Raw genomic sequence first — 18,164 nt, 5'->3', positions numbered from 1 at the left:
CTATCTCTCTTGGATCCCCCCTCCCCCCTCCCAGCTCCATCCTGCCCTGCCATTTATTAGCCAATGGGAGTAACACATATCCATCTAAGATTTGAACAGCATGTCCTAGCTGAGCTGCGTGCTTCCTCCTTTGAAAAAAGAACAGAGCTAGGGATGTAGCTCAGAAGAGTGCTCACCAAACACACACAATGCCCTGGGTTCCATCCCCAGCACTTCATAAACTGAGCATGCTGGTCCATGTCTGTAATCCCAGCACTCAGGGGGTAGAGGCAGGAGATTCAGGAGTTTAAGATCATGCTCAGTGGGATTGGGGATGTAGCTCAGTTGGTAGAGTACTCCCCTAGCATACATGAAGCCCTGGGTTTAAACCCCAGCACTACATACACCAGATGTGGTGGCACACACATCTGCAATCACGGCATGCAGGAAGTGGAGGCTCTGAATATCTAGTTTGGGGCCATCCTGGGGGCAACATGAGAAGGTTAAGCCCCCTCTTCTTCTTTTTGTTTTGTTTTGTTTTTTTTGAGGCAGGGTTTCTCTGTGTAGCCCTGGCTGTGCTGGATCTCACTCTGGAGACCAGGCTGGCCTGGAACTCAGAGATCCTCCTGCCTCTGCTTCCCAAATGCTGGGATTAAAGGGGTGTGCCACCAATGCCTGGCAAGACCTCCCTCTTAAAATAGGGAGAGAATGATGATAAAGAGGCTGTCTCTATGGTTACAAAATGAATCTTAGCTGTGAAGAGAGCTTTATGTCTGGTTGACAGGCACAAAGGAAGTGTCCCTCAAATGACAGCTCACAACGGACTTTGCTTTCCCATCTGTGAATTCCCCACACTGTTGAGCTGCTCTGAGAAGCCAGTGGGTCACTTCGTGGAGTCAGCAACCCACAAAGCAGCTTCTCTCATTCTAAATCTCCATGTTCATTTTCATACTGAGATGAAAGCAGGGCCGCAGGGGACCCAGGGAGTCAAAAAGCTGGAGCTTTGGTTAGACCTAGGCCTGAACCAAAATAATCACACCTATAAACATCTACCATATTTCACACAATCTTTCCCACCCCTGGAGTGGAGGCCACACTGTCTCTTCCGGCCTCTCTCCCTTACCCCTGCCTACTGAGGTTCCTTCTCCATGTTTCTGGACTCCTGGCCCTCACTTGAGTTTTCATTTTTTTCCTGAGACATGGTCTCTCTTTGCAGCTGTTTGGCCTTGGCCTTCTGAGTACTTGGATCACAGGTGTGGGGGCCAACCCCAGTGGTGACTGTGAAAACCTGGGCTTTGTTTCAGGCAGGGAGCTCATGGCATGGAGTTAACATGGACAAACCGAATGAATAGCTCTCAGGCAAGGGTGCTTGGAGGTCAAGTGGTACAGTTTGCCTATTCTTTCAGGTAGGAACCGCACCCTGGAGACCATGTGTGAAACGATGGCAAGAGGTCTATATAAGGAGCTGCTTCTACCAGCTGAGCAGGACTGGCACCTTGGAATCTGGCCTATATTTACAAAATTTCTAGACCAAACAGCTAGCGGGAATCTGGGTCCCAACAGAGATACTTTCTCAGCTCACCAGCCAGGGCAGAGCTGGGCTTGGGCTCCTGATGTGAAGGCCTGCCTTCCTCCTCATTTTCAGGCAGCATTAAAAGTGGTACCCAGAGGCAAGGAAGCAAGGGATGCTGGGAGACACAAAGTGGATGGCTTTGTTCTGTGCTGAAGGTGGGACCCAGGGCCTCATGCACATAAGCAAGAGCTTGTGCCGCTACATCCTTCAGCTGAATTCTTGAGGGATGGAGACCAGTAACAGGGAAAGTGTGTGAGGGAGGGAGGAAGGTGGCAGGGACGGACAAACAGCCACTCCATGATGACACAAGGGTCTCGGCTGGTCATGAGCCAAGCCAGAAGTGCCCATTCCCCCAACCTTGAGAGATGAGAAGCCAGGGGGTGGTGCTGGGGACCCATGGTAATGAGACGGAACACCTCCGACTCCCACTTCAGCTTCTCAGCTCTGCCCATGTTGGGAAGGAGGACCTTCTGTGCCTGCGATGTCCCAGGGCACACAGCTGCTCATCCTATCTCAAGCCTTTTGTAATCTTGAGCTCTTCCTTGGCACTAGTGAGCAAGTGCCAAGAGCCATGCTCAGCGCTGTCCTTAACTCCATGCTTCTTCCAGACCAGGAGGTGACATGTCCAAAGTGTCGTTTATTCATTGTCCCCATGACTTTTGCCATCACGACCTCACTGCAAAATACATAAATAAGGAGTGTTTACCCAATACTTGGACTCGTTTTTTAAAAACATAAACTTATTTCTAAAGGGAAATTTCATAGCACTACTGTAAATAAGCAGCACTAATTATTAAGATACAAGAAGAAATAAAAATAAATCCAGACATTCTTGGTTTTTTGGCATCAGGCTCCAGTTCTGGCCCGGAATTTCCCGGTAAGTCACACGCTCGCTCTAGGCCTTGGTTTCCTTTCTGTACAATGGGCTCAAGGGGCAATCTCATACAGAAGGTGCCTGGGGCCTAAGATGGAACTTGAGGCTAGACTTGGTCAGTGCTGGCGGCGCTTAGGTGCTAAGGAAGCCGGAGTGCGGAGAAACTTTGGGATCCCTGCCTTCCAATCTCTGGCCATCGGGGATTAGAGGCACAAATTGTTACTGGCATCCTCGGTAGCTCTAAGATCCTCCCCTGAAGAGGAAATGAGCTCCCAGTTACAGGAGGCATTCAAACAGACCTCCAGGAGTTTCAGCAGGAACCGATCAAAGACTTCAGTCTGGCTCTTGCGGAAGAGAAATGGGAAGGGAGGTGGTGGTCTCCGGGGAATGGGGTGAGGCCTACAAGCACCCACCGGCTGCCTTTCCTCTACCATTGATCTAAAATTTGTTTCCTGTGCATTTTCCAAACACGGTCCCTTATAACTTCTCCATCAACAGGAGGCAAGGGAAGCCAGTGCCTGCCTGTGAAAGAGCACTGGCCAGTCCCCCGAGGCCACCAGAGCAGGCTTGTGGGCCTGGACAGTCTGGCTCCACTGCCTGGGAGGTGGCCTGCCGGGAGCAGGTCCTGGAGCCTCTGGCTGGGACAGAAAGAACATCCTGAAGACAATAGAGAGGGAGGGCCCTGCCCGAGGGGTCTCCTTCTGCTTCCTCTTGCCTTAGCTAAGGGCAAGAAAGAAAGTGTATGGGAAAGGGCTAGGGGTGCGGAGCTCATATGGGGCTCACATGGAGGCGCACACATGGTTACAGACAAAAATGTGTAGGCAGAGACTTAAGGGAAGCCAAGTGAGTCTACAGACTCCTAGACAGACGCACATGGACCGGCACAGCCATCGAGGGACAAAGACTCCCACAAAGAAATCAAGATAAAGACGGTAGCCAGCGGCACCCCAGAGGCCAGGATCAGCCGCAGGGAGAGGGAGGCAAGGCTGGCCACCCGGTCTGCTGCAACCCTCGGGCCGGCCGAGAGTCGCGTTCCCGGCAGGGGGCGCCCTGGCAACACGGAGGCACCGGCCTGGGGCTCGGGGCGCGGGGCGGGGGCAGGGCGGGCGGGGGCGGGGAGACCCGCGGGCGCACGGGCCGGGCTGCCTTCATAAGCCGGCGGGGGAGGTGGCCGCCAGCGTACGCTCCCGCCACTGCGCTCCCTAGGGCCGCCGCTCGCGCGCCGGGACGGACCCTCCCCACGAGTGCCTGCAGGTAAGGAAAGCATGGTGCGCCCGCGGCTGGCTCGACCCCTACATGTGCGCTCCGCCAGCCCCGCAGTGACTGTCCCAGTCACGGTGGGGACACGTGGAAGGTCAGGTGCCCTGGGGACCCACGACCACTCGTTCTTCTCCGATCCCCGCGCGCTCTTCTTGGGGCCTGGCTGAATGATGGACGTGGCGCCCGCGGCACCGCTAACCAGGACCCCATCCTCATGCTAAGCACCTGCTCCTGGTGTCCACGCGGCGCCGTAGCCCACAGCTGCGCTCTTCGTGGTTCCAAGCCACTCTATCCCCCTTGATGTCTAAAATAGTCGGGGAGCATCTGGAAAGCACGTGCTGGGATCCTTGGCGGGAGAGATCGGAGACCGCGTGCTAGTGGCTGTCTAGGAGTGGGGGAGCCCAGGAAACGGAAGGAGCCTGAGACCGGCTCTGGGTTGCGAGCAGGTGAGAGTGGGGCTGCTGCCTTGCCTGGTCTGGGTAAGAAAGGGTTAAAGGCACAGTCACAGCGGCAAGACCCAAGGCGGAGGAAAAACTTCATCCTCACCCGGCGGCATTGTCCTGCCGTGGTGATCCTTTTCAACAGTAATGGCCCTGGGGGAGGGGGACTTGCAAAGGACTCTGGGGTGTGCCTGTGAATCCTTGATTAAAAGAGAGTTGGAGTGGTGATGCTGGCAATCTGGAGGCTGAGGAGAGCTGGCCAGCCTGGGCTACCTAGGGAGATTGTGTCCCAAATCATACATACATATACATACATACATACATACATACATACATACATACATAAAATGTAAAAAGAGGGGTGGGTCTCAGGCCTGAAAGAATGTTTGGGCCCCAAGAAGAACTCAAAGGGCCCCCCTCAGGCAAGCCCAGATTCTCAGGCTGGGTGAGAATTAGTGAAAATGAGGTGTTTATTGAATGCCTACTGTGTGCTAAAACCTGCACTGACACACCTGGCAGACATCTCACTTACAAATGGGACAAGTGACTTCATCCTGTGGCTGAACTGTCCCTATGCTCTCCTGCAGCCCAAGAGATGGACAGCCCCCTCTGATCTTCCTGGACTGGACCTGCCTCCCGCATCCTCCATCCTTTGGTCCTCTCCGCCAACTCCTGCCTCTCCAAGCCCTGCCCATCTCTCTCTGCCCCCTGTCCAGTTTCTGAACTGTCCCTGAATTCCCTGGGGAGAACACAACTTCTCAAAGGTGGAGTGAGACAGGCCTGGGCTGGTCCCCATCCCTGTCCGCGATGGTCCCATCTATACCTTAGGACCACACTGAACCAAAAGACCAGGCAGGCCAGAACACTGGGTATCTTCAATCCACCCAAACTTACCAGACACCAGCGTTGTGCTAAGTGCTGTTCTAGGTGCTGACGATGGCGCCGTAAGGACAGAACCCGCCTCTGGGAGTGGACATTGGCATGACAAAATCTTTTCAGGCTTTGAGGATTTGAGTGTCAAAACTGCTATGGTAGAATCAAAATGAGGTAATTCTCAAAGAAAGGGGTGAAAATGTAACTAACAATGTGTGTCACTGGGAGCGCCAGCACGTGGTACTAATGAAGATAGGCCGTCTAGCTGTGTGATCAGGGCACAGTTCTGGTCTCATTGTAGCTGAGGGGCTATAGTTGATAGGTCCTGAGAACCTACTGGTGGGGAGGACTCTGAGTACAGCTTGCAAGGTATTTAGCAGGTTCATGTGTTAGAAAACAGCGACTGTTCTCAGCTCTGATCTCAGCAGAAATTGCATCAGAGTCCGTGTACGGAGAGTTATGTCATTGCCTCTGTACCCTGCGGTCTTGCCTACCACCTTTGCCCAGGCTCTGCCCACTCCCTGCTGGGCTGTGCCATGAGGGAGCACTCTGCCCTTATGGTTACTCAGACCCACTTCCTCCTGGGAAGGGAGCCTGGAGCTCCAGGCTGGGCACAGCCCCGGAATCTCCTGCCGTCCACCCCTACCTCATTGTGCAGCTCAGTGCCAATCCCTGTCCTGTCTATTCTGCAAAGGCAGGAGATGTTATCCTTTTCTGCCTGTGAAGAAACCTCCGGAAGGGACAGTGACTTGCCCTGGGACATATAGAAGCCACTTGGGTATCCAGGGCTAGGCCCAAAGACCTACCATTTCAAGTCCCATCATCTCCCTGCTCTACAGTCTGTGGGCTTCTGGTTTCTGGGGAAGGGAAGATGGGGGGTGAGGTGGGGGTGGGGGAGGCAGGATTCAGGGGTGGAGCCTGAAGCTCTCAGCATGAAGTCTATCTGACTGGGCTTATTAACACAAACCCGAGGAGCTGGAGGGGAGCATTGTGGGGAGTGTGAGCCAGCCACGCTGAGAACTGGTGCTCAGAATTCTCCGCGTTGGCCACAGGAATGCTGACTGAGCTCCCTCGCACATCAGCCCCATCACCATTGGCACAGCAGGCCTGGGCTGTGTGGTATGTTTGTTATTTTGGCTTTTTTTCCCCCTCTTTTTTTCTGGAGCTGCTCTACCCGTCAGAGTACAGTGGGCGGCAGTAGATTGAAAATCCATTATTTGTGCTGCTGTGTGACCCTGGACAAGCCTCTCTTCTCTTGGACCCTTTGTTTTCTCATGTGTCACATGGGGGGTTATCGTTTGCCGAGGGTCTGCCAGGTCATAAGCAGTCTACCAACTTGAGGCTTCACCTGTATGGGTTCTTCTGGAGAAGTTTGTGTTCCCTGGGAGGCAGTTTCATAGCCCAAGGGGACAGAGCCTAGAAAACCGGGAAAGTGCTAGTTTGAGTCAGTACCTTGGTTCCAGTTCTCGACACCTGTGACATGAAGCAGGTCTCTTTCCCTCTCTGAGTGCCCGCTCATAGTGGGCCCCCAGCATCATTATTTGACGCTCCGTGTTCAAAGAACACTCCAAAGTGCTCTCTATATTTATCTGCCTTCTTATACCCTGCCTCATACATTTTGTAATTGCTCCCAGAAAAAGCCCATGCTTTAAGTTTTCCATGCTTTTTCCATGCTTCAAACCCCAGCCTCGCTGTGGGCATGAAATCAATTGTTTGCATTTAATTTAACTTCTCAAATGAAGGGGTAAAATTTGAGATGAGGGTGGGGGCTGGGGGAGGAGATGAAGAAGTTGAAGCAGATGTGATTTTGTTTAACTCTAGGATGGTGGTTAAACTGCCCCCCCATGTTATTACCATGGTCCCTTTCGAATTCCAGTAACCAAGGGTCGGGTTTCTCTAAAACTGTGGTGTTCTTTCCTGGCTAGCGTGGACTTGCCCTCCCAGTATTATTATTATTATTGCTTTATAGTCATCAGAGGCCGCAAAGTGCTGGCTGGAGAGGAGACCTCAGAGATGCCTAGAATTGTAGACCGGCCAGGCCTCCAGACGCTGCTGGCTGTGTACATTGGTATCTGTGAGGCCCAGAAAGGGAAAGAGGTTTGCCCAGAGGCAAACAGTTGCTTGGACTCAGCCTCCTGGCTCTTTGGATTTTCCAAAAGTGACACCCCCCCATACCCCTCTTGAACTTGGTGTGTTGGTGTGTCACTTCCATTATATGTCCTTAATTTGCTTTTGTTTATTTATTTGAAGCGGGGTCTCATATAGCCCAGGTTGGCCTTGAAACTTGCTATGTAGCAGAAGATAGCCTTGAACTTTTCTGATCCTCCTGCCTCCACCTCCCATGTTCTGGGATCACAGATGAATACCTCTAGGCCTGGTTTATGTCCTGGGATGAAAACCAAGGGTTTTATGCATGCTAGACACGTCCTCAGCCCCAACTTACCTTTGTTTGAAAAGCTGTAATCACTCAAGGGAGGAAGAAGACGGTGCAGGAGAGATCTTGAGCTCAGGAGAGGTGTTGACCTGTGTGACCTTGGGTAAGTCACTTCCCTTTTCTAGCCTCAGTTTCCCCATCTATAAACCAAGATGTCTGAAGAAAAAGGAGGATGGGATTTCCTTAAACTTGAGATGGGCCTAACTGAGGTCCCTCACATCTGGCCTTCTGTGTGAGGAGGGCCCAGAGCCTGGAGGTCTGGGGGGCTGTGGGCTTGGCTCCTACAGTGAGTTCAAAGCTTCAATTTAGTTGTTGGTGTTGTTAAACCCGGCTGGTTTCATTTTACATAAAAACACTGGTTTCTGGCTTCTCTTGAAAGATCAGAAGATGTGGCTGTATGGGGCCACGCCCCTGCCTGGCCACAATGGCTGGGCCACAGCTGCTCCATCCATTTAACCGCAGTTCCTGAGGTGCCCCAGTCCCTCACACAGTCCGCTCACCTCGCCAACATGGCCAGCTGCCCCCGAGTTTGTAGTTTAGGGGGAGTTAGGGAGGCCTTAAACAGGCTCCGATCATATTTGAATGGCTGTGGGCGGCTGGGGCCAGCCTGCAGGGGGCTGGGGCAGGACCTAGGATAGGAACGCAAGATGTAGCTACTCTCTCGGGCATGAGCAGCATTGGGAGAAGGGACTCACGTGGTATCTGTCACCTCACCTCATCTCATGCCCGTGTCACACACAGGGCCTACAATCTTAACCACGGCTCTCTTCTTCATCCCTTTGCTGGTGCCAAAAGTCTTTGATGACAGGTGGGTACCAAAATGGCCTTGGTTGGAGTCTCAGAATCACTGTGAGAGCAAAGGGCACCATGAGAGGCTGTGGTGCCCAGTGGATAAATATGGAGCGCAGCCGGGCATGAGTCTAGGTCCACAGGAATAAGCTGTTCAGGGGGCACAAAATGAACTGGGGGGTCCTCAGTTCCTGGCAGTGATGTCAGGTCCCTTGCCCCATGTACTTGCAGAGATTGACATACCCTGTGTAAAATCGTGCTTCGATCCACCCCGACCTCTCGGCACTCACATACACATGCCCCATTCTGCCCTCTTGCTAAAGAGACACAGATGTTGTAGACCTGTGGAAGGGTCTGGAAGGTGTTTTCTGTTTAGTAGGACCAGAGAGACCCTGTTGGGAGCCCCCGGCCCCTCCTGCACCCGTGACCCCCGTCTTTTGTTATTCTTCTGGTTTGGTTTTTTGAAACAGTTTCACTATGTAGCTCAGGCTGGCTCAGACTTTTGGCAGGCAGGCAGTCCTCCCGCCTCAGCCTGTTAAATACTGTAATTACATTACCCTCCCCTGGGTTTTTGTTTGGGCTTAGTCCTCGTCCCCTGGGATCTCTGGGTTGAAGGGTCAAGTTTTGTCCTTCATCTGGCGGTCAGCAGGCAGTGGGTCCAGCTGGCTGCAGAGGCCACGCCCTTCTCTGTCCACCCTACCTCAGAGTGACTAACCGACCTCTGCATGGGATTGACTCACGTATCTGCTGCTAAGTCAGGACTGTCCCGGTCCCCAACTCCTTCCTTCTAGGCATGCCCATTGCTAAACTGCTGTGACTGTCTTCTCCGATCATTAAACCTCCGCCGGCCTGGGGGGTGTGTCGAGTGGGTAGAATGCTTGTTCATGATTCACAAAGGCCATCACCAGTGCTAAGTAAACTGGACATGGCGGCATGGCAAGCCCAGCACACAGAAGTTCAGGATCATCCTTAGCTATATATTAAGTTGGAGGCCAACCTGGATTACACGAACCTGTGAAAAGGAGAAGAAAAGAAAGCCTGCTGCAGGCCTTCAATCCCAGTTACTTAGGAGCTGAGGCAGGAGGATAATAAGTTCAAGGCCTGCCTGGGCAATAGCTGAGTGTGTGTCTCAAAGTGTTGAAACTCAGCACAGAGACAGAGGATAGAGGGCCTTGCTTAGCATATGTGAGTCCCCAGGTTCAGGTCCCAGGAACACATGCACTCCTGCCTCCCTTTAGTCCACTGTCTCTAACTTCCTGGTGACATTCATGTGGTCCTGTGACAGCCCCGGATATTGGGGCACAAATTTCCCTCACTGGGAAGTAGGAAATAGACGGCTCTCCTTGTTGCAATCTACCCATTCCAGTGGCTCTCTTCCCTGAGCCGTGAGTGGCATAAGCCAGCTTCCTGGAAGGATCAGTTCCTTATTTATGTTGAAATAATAAAGTTTAGTAATTCACGGCAATCATGGTGATCATGGCTATTAAGCGTTCCTCTTTGCAGCTTGCTCAAGCCCTTATCCTTCAGCGCTTATCTTTTGTAGATAATACAATTTGACCCATCCTTACACCTAATAGTAAGGGCTTTTTCTGGGCCAGAAGCTGAACTAATTACATTGAATGTCTTTAACTTGCTATTTTGTCCGTCTTATAAAGTACAAAGCTTAGAGAAAGTAACTTTCTGAAAGCCACAGAGTTACAAAGTATCTGCACTACCAGCCGTTAGGCCCGAGGTTAGGTCTCACGCCTGGTCAGAAGAGGTTTGATGTTTGGATGCAAGTCCCCAGGAGACTTCGTTGTACACACTATTTTCAGTTGAACCGCCTGTTTAGGATTTGCAAAACAGGGTTGTGGTCCCCAAAGGGAGGGGACCTAGCACCATCCGGACTTCTAATTCAGCAGCATCTGCTCTCCCAGACAAATGAATCTCAGCCTGGCCACACCCCTTCCTGGTCCAGAAGGCCAGTGCGGCCCTAGCAGGAATCATCCCTAGCACCCGGAGGGAACAGATTTGAATCCCAGCTGAGTAGCCTTGTTTTTGTCCTCGTCTCCACAATCTAGTATCTTTCCTGAAACCCATCTTTCATGCAAACAGGGCCTTAGGACTCTCCTAGTTCCTTGGTGACACAAAGCTGACATGCATGCCGCCGCTCCCCTGTCCTGCACCTGTGTCAGACATCATTAATCAACCGCTGCTCTCTTTCCTGCTGAAATTCCTTCCACTTCAGTATGCTACTCCACGACAGCCACAAGTCACTAATGAGAACTGGCACACAGGAAGAAGGACAACCCAGAACTGGATTAAATGTAGCAATGTGGTGGACCAGGAGTAGTGGGAAACAGGCTGGTCCAGGAGGCACTCGGTTCAGTGAGTGCAGGAAGGACTCTGAGACGGCCTGTGCCAGAACTGGCTTCTGGTGTGGTGTAAGACCTTTCACGGGGCCACAGCAGGTCCCCACATTTAGCCTCAAGAATTCTGGTTTGTGGGTCTGGCTGCTGCCCTGGCTTAAGTGAGAGGGGCAAGGAAGGGGCTGTTTGAGGCTTTCCTGGAAAGAGCTGAAGGTTCCCCCCCCCCAATAACCGCAACAGTGGTAACAATAATAGTAACAGAAAGGAACACCTACTAAATGTCTTATCCACTCACCCCTCTGTTAGCCTTATTTATATGCATCTGTGCCGTTAATTACTCGAACAGCCCAGCCAAAACTTGGCTCAAGGGAAGTATGTTGTTTGTGTCTTCAGCTTGCTTTCTAGTCAATCTCAGGGCAGCCAGCCTCCAAGTTAGCACTTCCTGAGTCACCCGTGTCACTTAGGAGGTGACATTCCTTTGCAAGCAGGAGTGGAGAGTGTTCTACCATCGGCAATGTGGAGAATGGAACCCAAGGCCTAATCATGTGCCAATCATGAGTTCCATCACGAAGCCACAGCTCAAAACTGGCCCTTCCCTAGACTCAGAAGGAGACCTTTGCAAACAGGAAACTGAAGCTCAGAGGGGGAGAAGAGTGAGCCGAGGCTCACACAGGGGTGTCCTGCTTGTTCTTTGAGCCTGGAGTGGGGTGGGGGTTCAGGAGTGTGACTTTAACTTGAGTGGGGTTGGGCCTCCCCTGTTGCTTGTATGTGTGCATCCGGGGTGCATCCCAGGTTTATTTCAATCCACTACATAGCATGGATTTGTCACTTTACCTCCTGCAGCCTCCGTATCCAGGCTCTCGCTGTACTTCAACTGTTAAAGCCATTTCTTCCTTTTTTTTGTTTTGGAAACAAAGTCTCACTATGTATCTCTGGCTTACCTGGAACTCTCTGTAGACAGGCTGGCCTTGAACTCACAGAGATCCACCTACCTCTGCCTCCTGAGTGCTGACATTAAAGCCATTTTTTATTCATGAGCTCTGAGGATTCTTACAAGCATGTCTAGTCTGCAGCCCTGATAATGGCTAAAAGTGGGGCTCAAAATTAGGGATTTTTTTTTTTTTTTTTGTGTGTGTGTGTGTGATAAAAAAAAGTAACTGAAGTATGCCTTTGATCCAGCACTCGGGAGGCAGAGCCAGGCGTATCTCTGTGAGTTCCAGGATAGCCAGAGCTGTAACACAGAAACCCCGTCCTAACGGCTGGTGGTGCAGATACTTTGTAATTCTGTGGCTTTAGGGGGTGGGGGGAGTAACTCTTGTGTGGCTCTTGAGTGTAAATTATAGATGACAACATCTTGTCACAATGTCAAAAGGTTGTTCATACCTGAAAGTAATGTCTTCATTTAGCAAGAGGGGAAACTGAGGCTCAGAGAGGCAAGGCACCTTGCTCAAGGTCAGATTGATGGCAGAAGCCACCCTCAAATTTAAGTCATGAGCCCAACCAAAAGCCCTAAGTGTATCTCGAGCTCTTTGGGCTCTGCCCTTCCCTGCCCAGCCTCCCTGCAGGGTGCTCTCCTGGCCTGTGGTCCCTCTAATAGGACCACCTGATGGGCTGTCTTCTAGACCTTGGTCAGAGCCTGGTGGGTGAGATCTGATCTCACACAGGTGCCTGGCCTGGAGTGTGAGCTCCAGGAAGGCAGAGCCCCACAGAAACACCCATAGGGTTCAGGGCTCCTGCCCTTCCCAGGAGTGCACCTGTCGGACTTCCCATAGCCCGCCAGCTCTCTGATCTAAGGACATGTGAAGGCTTATGTTTACCACCTGAGCCTCTCCTGGCCTCACCCTGGCCACCTTCCCTCACCCCATTGTGGTCTTCCTAGCTCTGTCCATTGGAGCGTAGAGACAGGAAGATGGAGAATTCAGGCATGCCTGAGAGACAAAGCGAGATCCTGGTTTGACAAACCAAAAATAAATAACTAACAGTCCCAGGGGTCATTTCCCGAATCCACCTATACCTGCTCCCTGGTGCATGGTAGGCACATCATACAAGCTTGTTAGATGAATAAATATTTGAAGAATAAAATCCCACAGAGATTAATTTAAAAAAAAAAAAAGTGACCTTGTGTGACTTCTGGGTCTCAGTATCCATGTATTGAATAACCAACTCCACCAGAGGTCTGTATACTGATGGATATATCAGTGTATGTTGATCTAAAATATGGTCTGTCCCGAGCCCAGCTTTGTTCTAAGCCCATCACAGATCTTTATTCATTTACTTCTTGCATCCAAGGCTCAGGGAGATTGAGCACATATTCTCCAGGTCAGACGGTTGCTCTCCAGTACAAAGGTTGGATTGTCCCCAAAGCTGCATGTGCTCTAAGGAGCATAAGATAGGAGCGCCCCCCCTCCCTCTCCCCCCCACCCACTGCCAGCTTTCAGTTCCCCAACCCAGAGCCCTGCCCCAGATTCAAGAGTTCAACTATATAAGAACACGAAGGTGTGAGGAGAGCATGTCTGCTGCCCAGACCGTGAAACCTCCGAGAAAACACCCACCCAGCCCAGCGTGGAGCACATGGTGGGTCTTGTGACCATCACGAGATGTGCAGGCAGCGGCCGTGCCCTGGGTTAGAAGCTGGGAGACCCACCTGCAAACCAGAGTGCCTTCAGCAGAGAAGGGACAGAGGCCCCGCCCGATGTGTGGTAGGTGCAGTAACTTAGCTCCCACCCATTGCCTCTTGGGTGAGGGGAGGGAGGGACTTCTGCTGCTGTTACTGTTTCTGGTCACACATGGATACTTGGCCAACAAATGGTGAGTGACTAGTAGGTCTGGGTGTGCACTCCAGCTGTGAGGCTGTGGCTTTTGCCTGGAGGATTCTGGATGTTTCCTGCTGGCTTCCTGGCACCTCACTGGGCTGTCAGGTCCGTGTAAGAGCAGAGTCAGGGCTCTGTGTAATACATGGGGAAGAAATGGTATCCTCACTTCCTGAAGGCCTTGCTCTCATTTTCCTGGAGGTTGGGTCCAGAGGGATTGTTAGGGAAGGTAACTGACCTGTCGCCTCACCCCATCTGGGGCAGACCCAACATGTCAGCTCCTGGATTCCCTGGCACTGCCCAGAGCTGGCAGTGTGCAGACTGCCCTGTGTGTCTCTAAGCTGAGGAAGGAAGGTCTCACAGTTTCAGGGTGGGTGGGGAACCATGTGATGTGTGTCACACAGAAACAGGAACCCTGAAGTGCCCAGGCCTACAGAGCTGGCTAATGGTGGTGCTGAGATTTGAACTCAGAGCCTGGACTCTTTGTGCCCTGGTTTCTGGTTTGGTTTGTACCAGTCTGGGCTTGACTTTGGGGAGTGAAGCTATGTCTCCCTTGGGAATATTTGGTGCAGAGTTTCCATCCTGCTTCTCCTTAATCTGCTTAATGTTGTGACTCCCGAGAGCTGCCATTTACTAAAGCTCCGCACAGTGTGGGCCGCTAAGAGGCTTCTTACCCCCTTCCTTCCTCATTAGCTTCAAATGTCTCCAAGAAGTAGGATCCGGAATCCTTTACTCAAAGGTGAAGATGCACAGAGGAAGGGAAGGGATATGTCCCAGGTCACGCAGCTCTCAAAAAGGTTAATCCAAAGTTGAACGCCAGCAGCCTGGCTCCAGATTCTGGGCTGGTCCACTCAGTCACTGGAGAAATCTCTGTGGGCTGGATGCCTAAATGTTTGAACCTGTGGCTTCTTCTGGAGCTAGAGTTGGGGGGGGGGGGAGGACAGGAATTGAGCAAGCAGCAGGATTAGTGTCGGAACACCCCAGGGAATCACTGACCTGCCCCCTGCCCCAGAGCGACCATGAAGAGTTTATCTGTTCCCTGTGTCTCCAGGTCAAGGGGAGGTCACTGCTAGCTCAGGAGTCTGGGTGGTGGGACTGGCCCAGCCTCCAGCCAGGACTCTGGCCTTGGGCCTGATTTCGCAGAGTTTCTGTCTCTTGCTTCCAGAGTCTTCCTGGGCCGGAGGAATCTCCCCGCAGTGACTTATGCAAGAGTTTTGCTCTCCAGTTTCCTCCTCCACCATGGGCTCCCAGGCTGTGCCGGGCTGGCTGCCCTGCTTCCCTGTGGTGGGGGAAGTGTACCCTTTCCCCCTGGGCAGCTACCCTGGCTGAATAACCAAGTGCTTCCCCATGGCTCTTGGCCAGGCAGGGCTCACAGTGCAGACCTCTGCCAGCCTCCGTGTCCTGTGGCACATTCCAGCTGCCCAGGGCAGACTCCAGAGAAAATGCCCATTCCAGTGGCTGTGGCAGCCTAGGCCCTGATGCCACTAGGGAGAGAGGCAGCCCTGCTAGGTAGAGCTTTGTCCCTCTCTGCCTGGAGTGGCTCCGGGTGGGGGAAGGAAGGCACCCTTGTCACAAGAAATTCCTGCTGGAGTGGCATTTCAAGGGTCCCTTAGCGGGTGCCAGACTCTTGGTACCTGTGAACACAGAGAAGGGAGAAAAGAGCCAGGAAGAGGAGAAGAGAGAAGGGTGTAAGAGGATCTCCATTTAGCCATTCAATACAACTTTTTTTTATATATATATTACTTTACTTATTTTTATTTATTTGTTTATTTTTATTTTAGGCACATTGGTGTTTTGCCTGCATGTATGTCTGTGTAAGGGTGTTGGGTCCCCTGGAACTGGAGTTCCAGATGGGTGTGAGCTGCCATGTGGGTGCTGGAAATTGAACTCAGGTCCTCTGGAAGAGCAGTCAGTGCTCTTAACTACTGAGTCATCTCTCCAGCCCCGACTAATTTACTTTTAATTTTGATTGTATTATTTTGTGTGTATGGGTGTCTTGTCTGGTTTAGGAGCCACAGCAGTGCCTGGTCCCTGCCCGAGCTCCATCACCTGGGAAAAGACAGAGCAAAAGTTAACAAAATTTGCCGGGCGATGGTGGCACACGTCTTTAATCCCAGGCAGATCTCTGTGAGTTCGAGGCCAGCCTGGTCTACAGAGTGAGATCCAGGACAGGCACCAAAGCTACACAGAGAAACCCTGTCTTGAAAAACCAAAAAAAAAAAAGTTAACAAAATTTATTTGCAATAGGAACAGGTATGACAAGGAGCAGGTTTATGGGATTGAAGGTGGGGACTCTGGAGGTGGTGGCCTTTAAGCTGGAGGGTGAGAGAGAGAGGTCAAAAACCTGTACAAAGAGTGTTCTAGGAGCTCAAGGGCAAACCCTAAACCATTGGAAGAGAATGAACCAGGCATAGCGGCACATGCCTATAATTCCAGCTTTGGGAGGTTCAAGGTCATCCTCAGCTACGTAGTGAGTTCCAGGCCAATCTGGGTTACATGAGACCCTGTCTCAAAAACATCTCAGAAATAAAACAAACCAAAAGAAAGGGAGAAAAAAAATAAAAAATAAAACTTAGGATGAGAGAAATTGGCACAGAGGTCAGAGGGTTGGAGCTAGGGGTGATGTCAGGAAGATGGGTAGGACCTGGGGCATGTGGCCTTTGACCCAGATGGATGGTGAATGAAGAGGACCTGGCTGGAGAATGCAGAGGTGAGTGGCCTGTTTGTTGCTGGCCCCTTCACAACAGAACAGCTTTGGTGACTCACTGCCGCTGCCCCCTTCAGGTACAGATGGGACCGCAACGCCCAGGGACAGAAATGGTCTTCCCAAGGTAGAGGGATGGTACTAAACTGGGCTTCCTCACCCCTACCTGTCTTTTTCCACGTTCCTTCTCTAGAAACGACTGCTCACTAAGCATTTACAGGCAGTCCTGTCCTCGCCTTGTTGGACAGGTGGAGGGCGGGGCTCTTCTAAACATAGGGGATTTAGTGACCTGACCTGGGTTCTGGGTGATGGATCTACTGAGCCTCAGAAACCGTGAGAACAAAGTGGTTGTTAATTCCTAAGATTGCTTGGGCCTCTCTGAGCCAGGATGAGGAGCAGGTGTTTCTTTTGTCTGCCTGGCATGGTGCGGATCTTGCTGGGAGTCCTGCTCACTGTTTTTTATGGACCGGAGATCTGTCCCTGCATTAATGGCCAACCTGACTGTCTCTAAGTGGTCTCGCCACTGTTCTGTAATTGGAGCCTTGTTTAGTTACTTATGTCACCAAATTCAGAACCCCCATTTCTTAGTCAGGGTTCCTACTGCTGTGATGAAACACCATGACCAAAGCAACCCCAGGAGGAAAGGCTTTATTTGGCTTACACTTCCATATCACTGTTCATCATCGATGGAAGTCAGGAAAGGAGCTCAAAGCAGGAACCTGGAGGCAGAGACTGATGCAGAGGTCATGGATGGGTGCTACTTACTGACTTGCTCACCATGGCTTGTTCAGACTGTTTTTTTAAAATAGAACCCAGGACCACCAGGCCAGGGGTAGCACCATCCACAATGGGCTGGGCCCTCACCCATCAATCACTAATTAAGAAAATGCCCTGCAGGTTTGTCTACAGCCTGATCTTATGGAGGCATTTTTTCAGTGGAGGCTCCCTTCTCTCTGATGACTCTAGGTTGTGTCAAGTTGACATTAAACCATCCAGGACAGCTGACTCCTTGTCAACTTGACACACAAAGCCACAGCCTTTTCTTACTTGTTCATCCCCCAAATTACACATTAATAAAGACATCACAGTAGAAAACAGTTTACAAACTGCCTTCACATGCTGGGAATAAAGCATGTACCACCATGCCCAGCCTATTGATCTTTGTTGTTATTTATGAGTATTAATATTATACATATATAGATAAACACCATATATGTGGCTTGTCATCCCTCATTTATTTTTATATGTATGTGTGGTGTGTGTATACTCTCTAGTGTGAGTGTGTGCATGCCTGTGGGTATGTGCACCTGGGTGGGTATACATGCATGTTGTGGTCAGGTTGGTCTCGTGTGTCTTCCTCTATTGCTCTCCACCTCTTTGCAGAAGGTCTCTCCCTGAACCTCTAGCTCATAGACTGGCTGGTCAGTGAGCTGCAGGAATTTTCCTGTCTCTGTATCCTCCCTGCTGGGATTGCAGGCATGCACTACCGCTTCCTGTGGTTGTTGGATGGTTGGTTTTCCAGAAGATTCTGGGGACCTGAGCTCATGTCCTCATCCTGTGCAGCACGCACCTTATGGATTGAGATTTCTCCCATAATCCTTTGGGATTATTATTTACAGTCACTTGTATATGTCGCATGCATATGCAAAGTATGCATTTAACTCTGTGAAAGAGCATCACATTGAGCCGGGCGGTGGTGGCGCATGCCTTTAATCCCAGCACTCGGGAGGCAGAGCCAGGCGGATCTCTGTGAGTTCGAGGCCAGTCTGGGCTACCAAGTGAGTTCCAGGAAAAGGCGCAAAGCTACACAGAGAAACCCTGTCTTGAAAAACCACAAAAAAAAAAAAAAAAAAAAGAGCATCACACTGTATGTAAATCCTAACTGTTTTCTATCAGTCTTCTATTGCTGAGGCTCCGGCTCTGTTTTTGCATGTATCTGTGACTCACTTCTTCACTGCTGTATAATACCTCCCATGAATTCCACAATATCTCTTTCTTTTATCTCATGCTAAGGATGGGATCCACAGTCTCCAGCTTGCAAACACTCCGCCCCTGAGCTACACTCCCAGCCTCTATTCAT

General features: G+C 51.2%; 1 protein-coding gene across 2 annotated transcripts in view; it reads left to right on the top strand.

Moving 5' to 3' along the window:
* The first annotated feature begins 3,536 nt into the window (after positions 1–3,536).
* The window catches only part of Alpl (alkaline phosphatase, biomineralization associated), a 61,013-nt gene continuing 46,385 nt past the window's right edge, over positions 3,537–18,164 (top strand). Inside the window, exon 1 of one of the 2 annotated variants that reach the window (XM_028875360.2) lies at positions 3,537–3,680. The gene's annotated coding sequence lies outside the window, so the exon portion shown is untranslated. Of the gene's footprint in view, positions 3,681–13,039; positions 13,270–18,164 lie in introns of those variants that run through there. The other variant, XM_037203089.1, reaches the window with a different exon arrangement.

Source organism: Peromyscus leucopus, chromosome 2 (genome assembly GCF_004664715.2).
Source record: "Peromyscus leucopus breed LL Stock chromosome 2, UCI_PerLeu_2.1, whole genome shotgun sequence".
Classification (NCBI taxonomy): domain Eukaryota; kingdom Metazoa; phylum Chordata; class Mammalia; order Rodentia; family Cricetidae; genus Peromyscus; species Peromyscus leucopus.
Note: the sequence above shows the minus strand (reverse complement) of the source record. Positions and strands in the feature narration are given on the sequence as shown.